Below are 16,231 nucleotides of genomic sequence, written 5' to 3'. Positions count from 1 at the left end.
GGAATGTTGTAAAATCAACATCGGTTGCCAAGCGGTGGTGGGGGACAAACACACACACATACATACATACATATACATACACACACATACATATACATACACTAGCGTAACTAGTGGGGGCGGGCGGCGGAAGAGGCAGTCCTTTTTAAGGGACAGCACTTTTGGGTTTGCTGTAGGCAATGTGTTTTTTTGTGGGATCAGGGCGGGGGTGTGGCAAGCGGAAGGGCTGTCCCGGGTGGCACGCACTCTAGCTAGGCTAGTGTATATATACATAAGTATTTAGGTACGTATGTATGTATGTATATGTATCTGCACCGAAAGGCAATGGAACTACATTCCATTGACTATTTTTCTTCCGAAACTAAACGTGTAACAAGTATGTTCCTAACAGCATCAGAAATTCTCATTAAAAAAAAAAAACTTTCCCGGACGAAAACAAACGAAAATCTATGCCAGCTTACCGCTTTCTACCCACATATATACTGAAAATAACAAAGAACATCTGAACACCCAAGATATTCTCATTGCTAAACAAGAAAAATTCAACTCCAGTTTTTTGTCTTTTCAACTAACATAGATGCATGAAAAAGGTGTGAGTTTTCTATAAAAATTATTCGTGATGAAGCCTTGATGAGGACGAAAGTGCTAAATAAAATGTTGTTTTAATCCAATTTCGAAACCCCTGAATACCAACGACGATTCTCTTCTACATTCTTCCATCCTTTTTTATGTGCGTATGTGTGTGTGTGTGTTTCTCTCACTTATTCATTCTCTCACTCACTCACTCACACTCTCACTCACTCACAGAATTTTGCATTTTGTGTCAAGTAAACAGACAATGATTTGTCGAGAGCCAACTTATTTTCAGAATAGAACTTTGGAATATTTCATGACATAGAAGGTATTTTCATACATTATTTTCTTTTTTCAAATTCCTGGTTTTTTTTCTTTCTTTCTTTGCAAATTAACGAATTATTGCATCCTCCTTCATCCCAACGATTTTATTTCTTCATAACTTTCTGAAAGTTTTCCACAGATACATTTTAGTTATGTCGGAATTTGTTGTAAAACCTTTTTCGAAGATTGAGGAGAGACGAGTTTCAATAATTCCCGGACCTCAACTGTGTTGTCTTTCAACTTTCTGAAAAATAGAAATTGTCAACAAACGCGCTTCAGATGATGTAGATTACGATTATGTTGGAATTTGGTGTGAAAAACTTTGGGATGGGGGTCAGATAATTCATACATCTCGACTTTGTTTCCTCATAAGTTTTGAGTCGGTATGGAAATTATCCACCACCTCACCAACGACTATTTTTTTCACATCAGATTCCATTATCATCGTAATTAAGACTCTCTCTCTCTCTCTCTCTCTCTCTCTCTCTCTCTCTCTCTCTCTCTCTCTCTCTCTCTCTCTCTCTCTCTCTCTCTCTCTCTCTCTCTCTCGTGGTGGTTCCTAAAATATATTCGCGACTTGGAATGTGTGAAGTTCGGAGAGGCTTAATGTTGGGGAGTTGAGACAAAACATGCCCTGTAAACAACCCTTTCGCGCAGGAACACCCTAACCTCTTCCCTACAGTCCCACATCATTTCACTTACTGCTCTGTGCGTGTGTGTGTTTGTGTGTGTGTGTGTGTGTGTGTGTAAACCAGGGGATATCAAGCTTTTTCTTTACTGTTATTCTCCCCAACACACACACACCACACACACAGCATTGACAACCACTTCAAAGTAAGTGTATTCATCGTTTAGGTATAAATTACCTCGAAATTGAAGTCTACGCGATGTGGGACATGAAGCTGAAAACACGGCCAGTGATAATTAACGGTTAAACTAAAGTGTTTGACCCGAGCAAAAAAAAGTGCAACAGATGTACAACAACAAGTAGTAAACGAATATAAAAAGACAAGATGCGCGCTGGCGAACGGGGGAGAGGACTCGGAAAATTCACATCGGGAATGTTCCGAGGCCTCTCACCACTTCCCCATCCGTCGGTGAAATTTTTTTTCTTCATATTCGTTTATTACACATTATTTTACACTTAGTAAACAACTTTTTTTTTTTCAATTTTGTAACCGGGTTACTGGATCGTGTGAATTATCCGAGTCTGTACCCCACCCCCGTCACAAAAATTGAAGAAAAAAATGGTGTACCAAGTGTAAAATAATGTGTAATAAACGAATATGAAGAAAAAAAATTTCGCCGACGGATGGTGAAGTGGTGAGAGGCCTCGGAACATCCCCGATGTGAATTTTCCGAGTCCTCTCCCCCGTTCACCAGCGCGCATCTTGTCTTTTTATATTCGTTTACTACTTGTTGTTGCTGTTGTTGTTGCTCGGGTCATACACTACACACAATCCTAAAAATAGCCCTTCTATTATCAATTCAATAATACAACCGAAACAAACACAACACAGACTCTATGTAGAAAATATCCAATAAAATAAACATCAGGCGCAGGAGTGGCTGTGTGGAAAGTAGCTTGCTTACCAACCACATGGTTCCGGGTTCAGTTCCACTGCGTGGCACCTTCTACTATAGACTCGGACCGACCAAAGCCTTGTGAGTGGATTTGGTAGACGGAAACTGAAAGAAGCCCGTCGTATATATGTATATATATATGTTTGTGTTTGTGTGTCTGTGTTTGTCCCCACAACATCGCTTGATAATCGATGCTGGTGTGTTTATGTCCCCGTCACTTAGCGGTTCGGCAAAAAGAGACCGATAGAATAAGTACTGGGCTTACAAAGAATAAGTCCCGGGGTCGATTTGCTCGACTAAAGGCGGTGCTCCAGCATGGCCGCAGTCAAATGACCGAAACAGGTAAAACAGTAAGAGTAAAGAGAGTAACTACCACAACATGCACTCTACAGGGCAGATACCCAACAGGAGAACACAACTCGCATTACACACAACGCCCCGCGTAAACACTAACACACAAACACTGCAACCACACGCCATAACAAAACAAATATTGATGCAATACAATAACGGGGAAAGTTTGCACTTCCCAACATCAGAAAAGAACATACAATGCTGCACACACCTTAGCAACACGGGAGTTGTAGAGATTTGCTTGAAACTACCAAATATTGAATAATAATAATCCTTTCTATTATATGCACAAGGCCTGCAATTTTGGAGAAGGGGGCTAATCGATTACGTCGACCTCAGTGTCTCACTGGTACTTTATTTATCGACCCTGAAAAGATGAAAGGCGGCTTTTGAACTCAGAACGTAAAGACGAAAGGGCGAAATGCTTAGCAGCATTTCGCACAGCGTGTTAACGATTCTGCCCGCACGCCGCCTTAATAATAATAATAATAATAATAATAATAATAATAGGCAGAAGACTTGAAATTGGGCGAGGGGATAGTTGATTATGTCAACCTCAGTACTTAACTGGTAATTTTTTTCATGGACTCCGAAAGGATGAAAGGCAAAGTCGACCTCGGCGGAATTTGAACTTAGAACGTAGCAACAAACGAAATACCGCTAAGCATTTCGCCCGGCGTGCTAACGATTCTGCCAGCTCGCCGCCTTCAAAATGATAATAATAATCCGTTCCACTATAGACACTATTCCTACCGTTCCTGATGGAATCGCTGAAGGAGTCACAGGTGGTGCCAATAGATGACCCACGACTCTGAACCATACAAGAGCGTGATTAGAACGATGGCTTTGACACACTGATTTGGGTCCCTTTCTTTTGATGGTTATTTTTCCGGGCTCTTTTACTACAGACTTCCGAATACACTGTTCGCCTTGGCCAGTTTGTTGTCAACTTCCTTGTTAATTTTGGCAAGATGGCTTACTCTCGGTAGATGCACCGGTTGACTATCTTTAGTTCAGTCTCCCCGATGGTGGTGTGAGGGGGGGCGGTATTCCTGCAGTGGTGCGGATTGATGGAGAAATTCTGTTGTCTTTAAACTGATATCTGGATGAAAGTACCAAGTAGCGTCTTCAAAGCAAGAGCTGATGCGTTTCAGGGATGTCTCTGGGCAACAAGGGCATCATCGTCTGCAAAAGTAACTCATGGTTGGGTTGTTTCAGTGTTTTGGTGTGTTTGCCGGCGCCTCAGGTTGAAGAGGTTGCCATCAGTACCGCATGAAGATGCCATCTTCATCATCATGGTCTTCGGTTGCTTGTTAGAACATCACACTGAAGATGAAAAGAGTCGGCGCTAGGACACAGCCTCCCACTGTTGCTAAGAGGGAAAGGCTCAGAAAGATCGTTGCTGTACCTGACCATGTATTCGGATGCTCACGCTGAAGAATTGGGGAGGGTGAACTCCACGACGTTCAAGGATTTACCATTGACCTTTTCTGCTTACCATTGACCTTCTCTGCACTTATCTTGGGGATGTCTGAGAACAAAAACCATGCTGGTGATGCAAGTTGTACCTCCCATCAGCTAATTTTGTCGATGACGCTCACAACTACGCTCTTTACTTACTGTGGGGATGAGCCGGAAGAAGAGGGTCACGACGTCAATGGTCAAGGGGCTGACCGGGAGAGGAAGCGCGAGAGGGGAAGTGGGGGAGAGAGGCGAGCGTCGCTCTCTCTTTGCCCGCCGGAGGCATCGCGAACAGACGTAAGGGAATTCGCTCCCGGGTGGGTCAGATAGCAACTACTTATACTGGGTGACAGGGGTAGAGCAGGATCGTCGGAGAGATTACTACTAGACAGGCAGTCGACGAGAGCAAGGTAGGTGAACCTCTTTTTATTTCCCACGTACGATAAGCTGTTTCGGCAATCATATACAAACGTCGCTGTCCCCTAACATACAATGGCAGCGAAGATAAGGATCGGCTGTAATATCATCAGTTTGGATTCGAAAGGTCAACGTTGTGGCCAGGCTACAAGGCATCGAAAATGTAGCAAACCTTATGGTGCTGTATTTGAAGGGGAGCACGCTGGCACTGCACCTTGAAATGAATGAAGAAGAACAACTGGGCGCGGCAAGGATCGAGCAGCGCTTGAGAGAGGCTTAAACAGAGGGGGAGTACACCGGCTTTGCTAAACTGGGAGCGGTCAGATGGACAGAGGATCAGGTTGACGAATATGCTGCGGAAGTATGGAGGCTGGCTGGGCTTTCCGTTCTCACCGGAGAGGGTCCGGAGAAGGTAGCGCGACTGGCTTTTGTGAATGGCTTTCCCGACGACGTGTCAGTGCGGCTACAACAATTGCCAGGCGGCAATAAAATGGCGATGAGCAAGCTCATCATTCAAGCCCGCGTGTTAACACAAAACGCCGGGCGGAAGGCAGTGGTGATGGCGGTTGCAGAAGCCCTCGACGCTGCGCGGCGACCGGTGACAGACGAAACGAAACCTGCTGTGGAACGACAGCGGCCATTCACAGGTCGGTTTTTTAAGTGCCATGCGTCGTACATAGCGAGGGACTGCGCGGAACCCAGACCAGTTTGCTACCGGTGCAAACAGACTGGACATATCGCCTGAAACGGCGGCCAGGGAAAAGGCTACGGGGAAGTTACTACCACTCAAACTTCCCCCGCGAACGAGTAGAGGCGCTTGCGCAGTCGCTGTCTGTCGTTGAGGTAGTCAGAGAAAACACGTTCAAGGCTCTCGTGGACACTGACTGCACGACGTTTCTTGTGGCCCTGAGGGTGACAAAGAAATGGAAGGGGACAAGTAGTGTTCGGGTGGGCGACGGCAGCGAAATCGAATGCTTGAGTAGCAGCGACGTGGAGGTGGCGGTGCGAGGCACAACGCTAAGGCTGTGGGCGATCGTGGTCGACCACGTGGTTGACGGCATTGATATGATAATGGGGATGGACGCGATCGACCTCCTTGGAGGTGTTAGTGTTGGAGGAGATATGGTTTCGTTTGGTGCCGTGGAGGCGTCGTGCGCTGTGAATCAGAAATGTGAGAGGTGTTGTTGTTATATATATATAGTATTGAGTATTAAAGGAAGTAGTGAGTATTTAGTATGAAAGATTAAGAAAATGAGAGAGACTGAAACAACGTGTTAACGATACGAGATACTTTATTCGACTGCCGTTGTTGTACAAGTTAATTGTTTTGGCGGGAAACAAAGTGAAAGTCCTTTTATCAAGGGAGACAATGGGCGACGTTGATTGTTCATGTTTGTTGTGATGATTATATAACATCTTCCTTTTTTTTTTTTTTTTAAATTTTTTTTTATATCATCTGTATCTACAGGGAATAATTATTCGTCGTCCACTTTTTGTGGTTTTATTATTTTGTAGTGTTGAATTCTGTAGTTGTGCTGTTTTTGTTTTTTCATGCGTGTTTGTTGACTTTGGAAATATATTTTCATAATCTAATTCTTCTGTTATGCGAACGTGTTCGTTTGTTTTAAGAATATGTTGTCTATTTCGTTTGACTGTATTTCCTTCCTCTGTTATTACTAAGTATGAACGAGGTTGCTCTAGTTTTTTAATTATTTTGCCCCTTCTAAACCAATTGTTGTTAAACTTAATTCTAACCGTGTCGTGTGGTTTTAACTCTGGGAGTTCTGTTGTAATGTTTGATTTCTTCTTTTCGTGAGGCCTGATACCAATTTTGTCGTGTAGTATGTTTGGGAGATTTGTTCGCAATGTTCTATTCATTATTTGATTTGCAGGGGATGGTGCACCATTTTGTAATTTAGTCGTGCGTAATGCTAAGAGCGCTAACTGAGGTTCTTCGTCACTTTTGAATGCCTTTTTTAGCGTCTTTTTTATTGTCTGTATATTTCTCTCAAACATGCCATTCGCTTGATGATAATGCGGGCTTGTCTTCGTGTGATGAAAATGCCAATTTTTTGCAAATATTTTGAATTCAGCCGAATTGAATTCTGGACCGTTGTCACTTACAACTGTTTGCGGAATTCCGAATTTAGCAAAAGTTTCTTTTAATTTTTTGATTACGGTTTTTGACTGGCAATCATTTATTTCGTGTAGATCAAAAAATCTTGTTGTATAGTCAATAATTGTGACATACGAATTTCCAGACAGGTAAAATACGTCTGTACCCACTTTGGTCCATGGTGTAGTAGGTATTTCATGATTTATTAGTGGTTCGGCTGCTTGTTGATTTTTGTAGTCAATGCAGTATGAGCATGTGTTAATCATGTCTTTGATTTGAGCGTTAATGCCGGGCCAGTATATACATTCCTTCGCTCTCTCTATGCATTTTTCGATACCCATGTGTCCGGTATGTATTTCCTGTAGAGCTTCTCTACGTAATGACTTAGGTACAATTATTCTTGAACCTTTTAGAACGAGACCATTGACGATTGATATTTCATCACGAACAGATACGAATGGTTTGATGTTTATTGGTATTTTGTCTTTTGGGGGCCATTCTGTTCTTGTATATGTGACGAGTGTCTGTAGAGACGGGTCGTCTGCAGTGGCTTCTTTATACTCTTTTAATTTAGTGTCGGTTATGGGGTAATTTTTTATTACTGCATGAATGTGCGATTTCATATCTTCGTCTGATACTTCTGGAGTATTTTGCTCAAGGTATGCACGTGATAGGGTATCTGCAACAATTGATTCTTTACCAGGTATGTGGTTTAGATCAAAATCATATCTTTGTAATGTTAGTAGAAATCTTTGGATTCTGGGGGGGCATTTAGTGATCGATTTTTTGAATATTTGCTTCAACGGTTTATGGTCATTTTCGATTCTGAAATGAGTTCCGTATATAAACTGATGAAATTTCTTGCATGCGAAAACTATACTGAGAGCTTCGCTCTCTATCGGACAGTAGTTTTGTTCCGCTTGAGTTGTTGCACGAGATGCAAACGAAACAGATAGCCATCTTTCGTTGTGTTTCTGCTCAAGTATCGCTCCGAGCCCATGCTTACTAGCATCTGTAGTTATTTTTATTGGTAGATCTGGATCATAAAATTGTAGCACTGGTTTTCTGGTAATCATTTCTTTTAGCTTTTTTATTGCTTCGATTTGTGGTTTGTCGAATGACCATAACGTGTCACTCTGTAGAAGCTGGCGCAATGGTGCTGTGACTTCGGAGTAATTAGATAAAAATTTACATAGGTAATTTGTCATACCTAGGAATCTTTGTAATTCTTTTTTACTTGTTGGCAGTGGCATGTGAATGATTGCTTGTACTTTGGTTGGATCTTGTTTTATCCCTTCGCTGGTTAATATATGCCCAAGGTACTTGATTTGTGATTCATAGAAGATACACTTTGATTTATTTAACTTTAATCCGTGCTTTCGGATTCGATCGAAAACTTGTTGTAGTCTATTTGTGTGTTCTTCTAAAGTGTTGGACCAGATTATGATGTCATCCTGTGAATTTCTTGCTCCTTCTATGCCCTCTATTATTTTTGAAATTTCTTTTTGGAAAACTTCACTGGCGCTGTGAATTCCAAAGGGTAGTCGTGTGAAGCGATACCTTCCAAAAGGTGTGTTGAACGTTAAAAGATGGGAGCTTTCTTCGTCAACTGGAATTTGCCAGTATCCATTAGATGCATCTAGTTTTGAAAAATATTTAGGGTTATGCATTTGTGCAAAAATGTCCTCCGCTGTAGGGAGTTTGAAATGTTGCCTTTTTATGGCTTTGTTTAGATTCTTGGGGTCTAAACAGAGTCGGAGTTTTCCGTTCGCTTTTTCAACGATGACTAGGGAATTTACCCAGTCTGTAGGTTCACTAACAGGTTTTATGATATCTAATTCTGTCATTCTTTTTAATTCTTTGTTGAGTTTTTCTTTTATAGAAAAAGGAACCGATCTTGGTGGATGAATTACAGGAGTTATTTGTGGATCCACTGTGATATGATGTGTTATTGACAAAGTGCCGATTTCTCCGAAACAGTCTTCATATTTTTCTAATATGTCGTTTGTGTTCGACGAATTTATTTTTGAAATTCTCTGAATCAGGTTCAGATCTTTAGCTGTCTTTGCATCTATAACTGCGTGCGAGTTTGTTTTTGCAACAATGAATTTTATTTGCTTTGATAATTCTTTGTATTTAATGACTGCTGTGCATTTTCCTAGCACTTTTATAGCTGTGTTATTGTAAGCTGATAATCGAGTTGAGGTTTTTTGCAGTTGTGGTTTTGGAATTATATTTCTATATTCTCTGAATGGCAGTACGGTTACGTCTGCTCCTGTATCTATTTTGAATGTTACATTCGAGTTGTTCACTTTTAGTTCGACCGTCCAAATGTCTTTTGGAGTCTTGAACTTTTCGATTTTGTGCACGCGGGAATTATTTGCAGTGATCATTTCGAGTACATGTGTATCGTCATCTGATTCATCGTCGGTATGTATCTCTACGTTATGTACAAATTTTCTTGATTTGCACATTTTTGCATAGTGTCCTTGTTTCTTGCATTTTTCACATGTCTTGTGAAATGCTGGGCATTTATTTCTTTTGTGATTATAACCACAATAGTGACAGTTAGTGACGTAGTGTTGACTTGGCGCTTGAAACTTCGCGGGCTTTCTGTCACTTCCGCCTTGTTCGTTTTGATGTCTGGATTGCATATGGCGGGTTATTTGGGTTTTGGCGCCTTTTCTGTCGTGTTGACTATATACCCTCGAGATTTCGTTATCTCTTGTTTCGGATGTGGCATTTAGCATCCTTGATTGGAGTCGTGTTTGCTCTGCACTCTGACCTGCTTGAATTGTTTTTTGTAGGTCTAAATTTGGTTCTCTCAATAATCTTTCTCTTAATCTCATGTCTCTGATTCCACATATCAGAATATCTTTGGTGAGACTGTCTGTGAGGTTGCCGAATTCGCACTGTTGTGCCTTTTGGCGCAACTCTACTACGTACTCATCGAATTTTTGATGTTCCGCTTGTCCACATGTGAAGAATTTGTGTCTTAGGAAAGTTATGTTTTTCCTGGGTTCACAATATGCATCGAATTTTTCGATTACTGTCTGAAGGTTCATTTCTTCGTCGGGTGAATCGAAATCCAGTGTGGAATGGATATCTCGGCCTTTAGAACCGATGCAAGTTAAAAACATTGAAGTTTTTACTTTGTCTGGCTTCATGTCACTTTCTGTTGCTATCAAAAAGAGATTGAATTCTTTTTTCCACTTTTTCCATGCTGCGGCTAGATTTTCCTGATTAAAGTCTAGGTCTTTTGGATGCGGTAAATTTTCCATTTCGTCTTTGAAGTATGATTTCAACTTCTTTTTTCCTTTGGTTTCTGTATTTTGGGTTCTTTTAGTATTCTGACACCATGTTGTTGTTATATATATATAGTATTGAGTATTAAAGGAAGTAGTGAGTATTTAGCATGAAAGATTAAGAAAATGAGAGAGACTGAAACAACGTGTTAACGATACGAGATACTTTATTCGACTGCCGTTGTTGTACAAGTTAATTGTTTTGGCGGGAAACAAAGTGAAAGTCCTTTTATCAAGGGAGACAATGGGCGACGTTGATTGTTCATGTTTGTTGTGATGATTATATAACAAGAGGGAGCAGAGCTCCGCGAGGGGCTACACTGCCTACACCATTGAAGACAAGGATTTTCGGCTGCGTCTGATGGTCAGAGCTGGTACGAGCAGACCCTGAAAGGACATGTCAGGATCGAGTTTGAAGAAGAGGTGGATTAAGGAAGGTGTCCTTATCTCGTGGAAGGAGGAGGTGGCGAGCGGAGTGCTATGTCTAATGGCAGTGGTGCAGCCAACAAAGAGCAAAGTCTGACCGGTACTGGACTTCGGGAGATGAATGGCCATGTATCGTGCCACACATGTGGTGAGGCGACTGATGTCTGCAGTGAGACGCTGCGCGTAGGGAGATAATCAACTGAGGCAGCGACGATTGTCGACTTGAAGTCGGCATATTTGCCGTTCCATGTGAAGGACAAACTGTGGAAGTCTCGGCTGGTGCGAGACAAGGGCCGGACATATTGTCTGACAAGGCTGGGTTTCCGGATGAACTCTGCGCCGAAGATCCTGGGAAAGGTTGACAGGATAAGAAGGGCCACCAGTTCCTATGCAGATGACATCTTAGTGGACGAGACCATAGTGCCTGCCACAGAGGTTGTGAGACATCTGAAGGAATTCGGGCTGATTGCGAAGCCAGCGGAGCCAATGGCTGGAGGAGCTGCAGTGGGGCTTAAGCTTCAAAGAGTCAGAAGAGGAGTGTTGGTGTTTCGGAGGCTGGAATGAGATGCCAGAGATGGGTACCAACGTCAGCAGGAGAGAACTATTCTCGCTGTCCGGGAAATTCGTTGGTCACTACCCGATCTGAAAGCTGTTTTAGAATGTTCTGAAAATATCCATCCCCAGTTTTACAAAGAAACTCAGTTGAATGTTCCTGGAAAAATGCAAAAAGCAGATTCGAGAGTATGATGGCAGCACACAAAATACCCTCCACCCCCGATTTACAGTTTACACATGTTTATACATGTGAAAAGTTTTTGTTTTTTGTATCGCGGATGCCACTGACTTGCGCGCGTGCGTGCGTGCGTGCGTCCCTCTGCTGACTGGCGCGGGTGCGCGCGTCGAGTTCCCTCTTCTTAAGTAGTGGCGGGGTCAGTTGATAGCATTGACTTCAATATTTGACCTGTACTTGGTTTCAGGATCTTCGGATGGACGAAAGGCAAGGTCCAGCGCGGTAGAATCTCAACTGAGAACATAGAGAGTCGGAAGAAATACCGTCGAACGTTTTGTCCTACGAACCAACGATTCTTTTCTATTCTTGGCACAAGGCTCAACATTTTGGGGGAGGGAGGGCAGTCGATTAGATCAATCCCCAATACGCAACTGGTACTTAATTCATCGACCCCGAAAGGATGAAAGGCAAAGTCGGTCTCGACGGAATTTGAACTCACAACGTAAAGACAGACGAAAAACCTATTTCTTTATTACCCACAAGGGGCTAAACACAGAGGGGACAAACAAGGACAGACATAGGTATTAAGTCGATTACATCGACCCCAGTACGTAACTGGTACTTAATTTATCGACCCCGAAAGGATGAAAGGCAAAGTCGACCTCGGCGGAATTTGAACTCACAACGTAACGCAGACGAAATACCTATTTCTATTTCTTTATTACCCACAAGGGGCTAAACATAGAGGGGACAAACAAGGACAGACATAGGTATTAAGTCGATTACATCGACCCCAGTGCGTAACTGGTACTTAATTTATCGACCCCGAAAGGATGAAAGGCAAAGTCGACCTCGGCGGAATTTGAACTCACAACGTAACGCAGACGAAATACCTATTTCTATTTCTTTATTACCCACAAGGGGCTAAACATAGAGGGGACAAACAAGGACAGACATAGGTATTAAGTCGATTACATCGACCCCAGTGCGTAACTGGTACTTAATTTATCGACCCCGAAAGGATGAAAGGCAAAGTCGACCTCGGCGGAATTTGAACTCACAACGTAACGCAGACGAAATACCTATTTCTATTTCTTTATTACCCACAAGGGGCTAAACATAGAGGGGACAAACAAGGACAGACATAGGTATTGAGTCGATTACATCGACCCCAGTGCGTAACTGGTACTTAATTTATCGACCCCGAAAGGATGAAAGGCAAAGTCGACCTCGGCGGAATTTGAACTCACAACGTAACGCAGACGAAATACCTATTTCTATTTCTTTATTACCCACAAGGGGCTAAACATAGAGGGGACAAACAAGGACAGACATAGGTATTGAGTCGATTACATCGACCCCAGTGCGTAACTGGTACTTAATTTATCGACCCCGAAAGGATGAAAGGCAAAGTCGATCTCGACGGAATTTGAACTCACAACGTAAAGACAGACGAAATACGGCTAAGCATTTCGCCCGGCAAAACAAGTTTCAAACTGATGGTGGTGGTGGTGGTGGGTGTTTTCAACCATGCAAACTAAGCACGGTAATTAATTAGCCAATTATGCTCAACGCTTTCTGAAAAAAAAAAAAAACAGACACCCACACACAAATTGTTTTTCCTTGATATTTTTAATTCTAAATCAACTTTTAAAAAAATGTTGAGGAAAAGTACAAAGACCAAAGCTAAATAAAATTGGAGTTCGTAAATGTGTAAAGGTCAAACTTGTCGGTGAATTCCATTTTTTATTTGCAACTAGTGACATTTTGAGACTTTAGACGAGGGAACGCAATAAATTGGTTGACATCGTTAATATATGCCACTCAAATATCAAGCGATGCTGGTGCGGATGCCTGGCTGCTCGACCCTGCATTCACTCGTCTTTCTGTTTTCTTGTTTCTTTCTTTCGTTATTTTGGTGCTGAAATGGGGGAATGCAAAAAAAAAAAACGTCGGGGAAAAGAAAATGTAGGCTCGATGAGAGGAGAGACAGTCTTTGAAAAAGTATTTTTAGTATTTCCTTTGGTTAATGTTTACAATATTAGCCGGAAACGTCGGATCTTTTCGGTTTGAACGGCACTTTGTAACACAATTTCTAGGTAACTAAAGACTTTTAAACTTCGTATACTGGTAGAATGTGTTTATAAAACATCTTTTTCTCTTGGCTTTATTGAGAAAATTCTATAGTTTGTAAGATATTTGTTGTTTTTTTCTTCAATTGCTGCAATTTCAACCAATCAATGACGTCTATTGAGGTGAAAACATTCTGTGCCGTATGAAAATGTCCCTCGTTTAAGAAACAGATTGGGTTTATTTACATTTGTGAAGAAAAAAAGATACCCTTCCCCCACCCCTAACCGTAAAACAGGTTGTAATGCAATAGATCGATTCTGGGGTCATAATTATGGGTGACAGTTTCATATGACACCACTAGAAAAAACTGCCGTTCAAACTGAAAAGATCCGAAACTTTTCCTATGATGGAGATTCCGAATATGCAAGAAACCACGTTTTCAAAATTTTCAATTCAATAAGCAAAAGGATATGTGTATAAAGAGATAGATATGAATGCCTTCCTGGGGCTAAAAACAACAGTAACACCATCCTCTAGAGGACCGCCACATTTAGTTGACAAATATATTTTATGATTAAATGGACGGGGATAAACAGACACAAATAAATAAATGGATGGAAAAGTTCAAAATTTAAAATTGGGGGGAAGGGGGTGAAATTTGAGCCCCTTATTAAACTTTATAACTTTAATTATTAAACATTGTTTCTCATAAAATGGTGTTTATTTATGTGAGGTATACTAGCCATCTCAATATGGCTAACCACTAAGGGTGGGTATTACTGTAGCTTTTAGCCCCAGGAGATCATCGTCTCCAGCTGGCTATTGACACACTTTCTGTGCTCTTATGGTATTTGCAAAGGGAGGTCATCCTTCCCTCATCAACCTAAGTGATACGTTTCTGGGTATTGATCCGTCATCAGCGCATGACAATCACCGGTTTTCGATGAAAGGAGTTCCCAATGCAAATATTTATATCCTTTTTCCAGTAACTTTTCATCACTGATCTCGAAAAAGTGTATACAAGCAATAATAAATCTCTGAACGAGGTAGTAACACCCACCCTTAGTGGTTTGCCATATTGAGATGGCAAATATACCTCACATTGTCCTGCAGTTACTGTTTACATCTCGTTCACAGATTTATTATTGGTGTTTATTATTTAAGGCAAACACAAGTAAAAGACAAATTTTTTTCACTTTAATGTTTTTGTCTGTAATTTATTTCGATTTGCATATGTTCGTCAATTCGCTACGATCTCTTTAAAGTAAACAAAATCAAAATTTTAAATTGTTTGTGTGTGTGGGGGAGATAAATATTTATTTATTTATTTATTTTTGCATATTCGTAATTTCCAACGTGGGAATCAGAAAAAATTTTTCAAAAAAATGCATTTTTCAAGGAGAGGTGCGATTCTGCATTAGCCCCATGTTTTGTTAATTTGCAATGTTGAAATACAATTTATTGCCCTAAATTGTCATCTTGATTGATAGATTCTTCATAGAATTAACACAACAAGCTAATTATACTTCAATTACACAAGACAACAAATTTTTCCGAAATCTCAGTTGCATAAGATTTTTCTTACTAATTCTGACTGTTTTTAATCTGCTGGATTTAAATCTGGAAACGGTTATGTTCTACATGTTCTAGTTTTCATGCAAATTTAAGTTTCGCATTCTAGCTGTTTGCGGTCTAATTAATTAATTAAACATTTATGTTATCAACAGAGATATTAACATTGTTTTGTTTCTCTCTTAGATCTAATCATGGCTACAAAGAGACATCAATGTATGAACAAGCCGGATGCTTTCTCTTATTCGTCAAAGGCGCAATATAGCATCATTTGTGAGACATGCTTATAAAGCATGCCTGGGACTTACTCTTGGTGTTCAAGACGAAAAATGGGTTCCACGTATTGTGTATCATAAATGCGAGGAAATGCTGAGTAACTGGAGAAAAAGGTAATACAAGGGCTTTCCTTTTGGAATTCCCATGGCCTGGTAAGAACCGGAGGATCACATAAGTGACTGCTATTTTTGACTGGTCAATACGAAGGGTGTTAGCAAGGAAAACAGACAAAAAATCTCACATCCTAGTATTCCCTCAACAATCCAACCTACTCTGCACTCTGATGAGCTACCAATTCCAGTTTTTAAATGATTTTCTCCATCTGACGATGCAGGTAGCGACCAGGATGATGAAAGTTAAGAAATACTTTCAGAATCTGGTGATCCTTCTTATGACACCCCAGAGTCATCAACTCCTCAGCCTGAGCTGAATGATCTTGTGTGTGATTTGGGCCTCTCCTAAAAAGCAGCAGAAGTGTTAGCCTCCAAGTTGCAAGAAAAGAGTCTACTGAGCCATACAACAAAAGTTTCATACTTCCAAAAGCGAGAGCAGGTTTTCGTGTGGATTTTTTACAGAGGAGAATAAGTTTGTTTATTGTCAAAAATTCTCAGGTCTTCTTCAGGCATTAAGGATTCCATTGTTCAATCCAAATAATTGGCGATTATTTCTCAATAGTTCTAAGCACAGTCTAAAGTGTGTTCTATTCAATAATGGCAATGTCCAGTTGGTCATTCTTTGTATTTATGAGAGGAGCACAATGACATTAAAACTCTGATTGACCTACAAACATACTAGGAGCACAACTGGACAATTTGCATGAACCTCCAAATGGTTAACTTCCTCCTGGCTCAACAAAGCCGATTGACAAAGTCTCCATGCTGTCTTTGCATGTGGGACAACCAAGCTTAAGAAAAGCACTGGAACCAGAAGGAGTGGCCCATACTTGAGACTCTGGAAGCAGGTATGCCAAATATTGTCAACAATCCAATTGTCAGTCGAGAAAATATCATTTTACCTCTG

General features: G+C 41.1%; 1 protein-coding gene across 1 annotated transcript in view; it reads left to right on the top strand.

Moving 5' to 3' along the window:
• The first annotated feature begins 648 nt into the window (after positions 1–648).
• Positions 649–16,231, top strand: part of LOC115224236 (cytochrome P450 4F22) — a 39,744-nt gene continuing 24,161 nt past the window's right edge. Inside the window, exon 1 of the mRNA XM_029795025.2 lies at positions 649–901. The gene's annotated coding sequence lies outside the window, so the exon portion shown is untranslated. The remainder of the gene's footprint in view (positions 902–16,231) is intronic.

Source organism: Octopus sinensis, linkage group LG25 (genome assembly GCF_006345805.1).
Source record: "Octopus sinensis linkage group LG25, ASM634580v1, whole genome shotgun sequence".
Taxonomy (NCBI): domain Eukaryota; kingdom Metazoa; phylum Mollusca; class Cephalopoda; order Octopoda; family Octopodidae; genus Octopus; species Octopus sinensis.
This window is presented reverse-complemented; position numbering and strand designations above follow the sequence as displayed.